Source organism: Bison bison, unplaced genomic scaffold, assembly GCF_000754665.1.
Source record: "Bison bison bison isolate TAMUID 2011002044 unplaced genomic scaffold, Bison_UMD1.0 scf7180017845295, whole genome shotgun sequence".
NCBI classification, from domain to species: Eukaryota; Metazoa; Chordata; class Mammalia; order Artiodactyla; family Bovidae; genus Bison; species Bison bison.
This window is the reverse complement of record NW_011475868.1, coordinates 61,791-62,340: the sequence shown is the minus strand read 5'-3', so window position 1 is coordinate 62,340 and position 550 is coordinate 61,791.

Here is a 550-nt window from a genome sequence, read left to right as displayed (position 1 = left end):
CAAGACGCTCAGCCCGCGCCTGCTGCTGCCTCCATCCTGCCGAGGCCTGTCCCAGCCCGGCCTTCCCGGAACCCCAGGCTGCAGGGCTAGGTGGGGGGGTCTGTGCCCCCTTTATCCTGGCTGGAGCCTTCTGTGAGGTTCCCCCACCCCATGGCCCTGAGGCAGGCCTAGGCCGGATGGGTTCGTTCAGGCCTGCCCCGGGGCCCTGTGACAGAGAGGGATGCGTCTCCATCCCTGACCCAGCCCAGCCGTCCCGAGGCAAGTCTCCCTCCCTCAGCTTCTTCCTCGGGGTCCCAGGCTTTCCCCGTGTGTGTGTGCGTCCCAGGACTGGCTCTCACCACGTTCCCCCCTGGTCTTGGCCCCCAAAATCTGGCCCGACACCTGCCGTCTGCCTGGGGAAGCCCACCGCCCACCTTCCCCCAGGGCTGAAGCGCTGGTCCCCAGCCATGCCTGTGACCCTGTGGTGCAAGGTCAGAGGATGAAAGTGCAAGTCGCTCCATCGTGTCAGCTCCTCCCAGCCCCAGGGACAGCGCAGCGTGCGGTCAGCAGG